Source organism: Pinus tabuliformis, chromosome 5_2, assembly GCF_031772625.1.
Source record: "Pinus tabuliformis cultivar Carrire ecotype Pingquan chromosome 5_2, CPIR1, whole genome shotgun sequence".
Classification (NCBI taxonomy): Eukaryota; Viridiplantae; Streptophyta; class Pinopsida; order Pinales; family Pinaceae; genus Pinus; species Pinus tabuliformis.
Genome location: NC_142306.1, coordinates 232,582,224 through 232,584,841, shown reverse-complemented (window position 1 = coordinate 232,584,841; position 2,618 = coordinate 232,582,224). Strand labels below are relative to the sequence as shown.

At 42.6% G+C, this 2,618-nt stretch overlaps 1 pseudogene; it reads right to left on the bottom strand.

The window, feature by feature from the left end:
• Positions 1-313: 313 nt before the first annotated feature.
• On the bottom strand, positions 314-2,144 carry LOC149158387 (UDP-glycosyltransferase 72B1 pseudogene; annotated as a pseudogene).
• Between the last annotated feature and the right edge of the window lie 474 nt (positions 2,145-2,618).

Sequence of the window (2,618 nt, the reverse complement as noted above, 5' to 3'; positions counted from 1 at the left end):
CGGGTTCAAATCCTCTACAATCAAAGACTATAAGCGAGCAAACTCCTGATATTTACTATCTTTAATAGTGGATGGCTGTCACTGTCCTGAAATCATCAATATGGTTCAGCTTCTGCTACAGAATTTACATTCTAAAAACAAACAGTGATGTCAAGTATATGGCATAACAACTAACAGAAACTAGAAAATTTAATTCTAAGCATGGTTTTCACTAACCAGAGCAGTGGATATTGAAAAAATCTTGTTTTAAAACAAACGGGGAATGATGAGTACATTGATAAGCTAAAATATATATACGTGACAAACTATCATATAAAAATGGAAAGCTAGTCATAATATGAAATATGAAAACATTAAAAAAACAGCATAGCACCACTGATTTGCCATGGGTTCACAGCTCGCTCCGTGGGTGGCCTTTATGTGGTGGCGTGAAACATTTTACACAGCTCTGATCTTTTTTGCCGGCCATTTCCATTTTTTAAAACTGCCGTAATATGAAAGACAAGGGGTGTAAAAATCGAACTGATAATAACCATCGACATACAGAATTCCTATCTAGAGGTTGTTCGTCCGGAATGGAAGTCATGTTTTGGTTGCTGTGGCTCCTGAGTTTGCTGCGTTCATTGCCCACTCAGACACTGCAGCGGCCATGGCTTTGTACAAAGAACCCCCTTCTTTCAATGCACTCACGGCGGCCTCCTTCAATTCTTTCACTCTCGCCCTTACCCTCATCCCGCCTTCTCCTTCCATCAACTCCCTAACAACTCTCTCCACTTCTCCTCTCTTTACGAAATCATCGCTTTCCATCTTTGCTGGGATCCCCACTTTAAACTCATCAACCAGTAGAAGCCTGTTCATCCTCTGTTCCGCAAAAAGAGGCCAACAGATCATGGGCACTCCATGTGAGATGCTCTCCAGTGTAGAATTCCAACCGCAATGAAAAAGGAAACCGCCGGTGGATGGGTGAGAGAGAACAGGAATCTGAGGCGCCCATGAAGCAACAACAAGTCCTCGGTCCTGGGTTCGGCTCTCGAATCCCTCGGGTAAGAGTTGAGAAATCTCTATTTCCTCGATAGACAGAAAGCTGCTCGACGGACTGCGCAGCACCCACAAGAAGCGATGGCCACTTGCTTCCAATCCCAAGGCGATTTCGATCACCTGAGCCCTTGGGAGACCGGTTCCGCTTCCGAAGGAAACGAAGAGAACCGACGAAGGCGGCTGCTTATCTAACCACTCGAGGCAATCCGCCCCTCCATCTTCGACAGGTTTGTCATTGCGTTCAAGTGGCAACGATGACATGAGCGGCCCAACTGGATAAAAGCAGGGTATTCGATCAATATCCATCGGATTACATATCTTTCCTGCCACCAGAGCTTTGATAGCTTCAGGCTCCAGTTCCTCGAAGGTGTTGATCAAAATGCCCGTCGCTTCCCAAAGACGCGAGGAATGGCCGTAGAACCGGTTAAAGGCTTCATCGGACCTGTCCTGAAGGGGAGTCAGCATATCTCTGCCAGGGATCGGCATAGTGCCCGGTACCTCTATTGGCAAATCCATGTCTTTAAAGGAAATTGGAATCTCCGAGACGAGCTTTGGAAGAGATAACAGGACTGAAAGCACAGACGCAGAGGCAGTGAAGAATACGTATGTGGGTATGCGGAGCTCGGCGGTCACATCGAACATAGTGGAGCAGAAAAGATCAGTGATGAAAGCAGAGACGGGAGAGGCAGAGTGGAGGAGGGATCTGAGAACATTTTCCATTGCTGCTTTGGATTTTTCAAAAAGCTTAGCTAAGTAAGTTCCGGTTTTCATATGTTGTGCGCCTTCCATCTCCTCCTCCGGCAGCTCGATGAAATTGATGTCGAGACCCCAGGAAGCCATGTTCTTGGTATAAGCATCCATTAGGCGAGGGGAGAACATCCATTTGCAGGTGATCAAGGTAACGGAGAGTCCATGGGTGCCGGAGAGGTGCCTGGTGAGCTCTGCGACAGGGATGAGATGGCCCATTCCTGCGCCGGGAAAGATAGCTACGTGAGGCTTTGGGCTTTCCATGGGTGTTCAGTCTAAATGAGAGGAGGCACTTGGGAGGAAAATTATATTTTTGTAATCGCTCCTGTGTCCGGACATACCAACATTTCAATGAATGAGTCCGGACATATCATTTTATTGTGCGCGCCCAACATGTCAATGGACCACAACTTCAACTTCGGATGATGTGATTTGAAGTTAGAATCTGTTAAATTGTTTAAAGAATGATCAAACTCTTACAGGTTCTATACACAAACTAAGATCAAAGGCTAGGATCTGCTAAATTGTTTATAGTTGTTTTTTTTTGAAGTTTGGTATTTTTTAAAACACAAGTTTGGAGGTTTTTTAGGTTGTTTTTTAAAGAAATATTAAATTTATATACATTTTATGTGTAGAGAAGCATTTTATGATTAAACATGAATGCAACACATCCATATTTAATGTGGTGTTTTTATATCTATATATATATTTAAATAAAAATAAAATGTTTTATAATTAAAAAAATAATATCAACTATGATAAAAAAGTAATAATGAGGAATTATAAATTAATGTTATAAATAATTATGAAGAATTTATTAGAATTGGAATTAT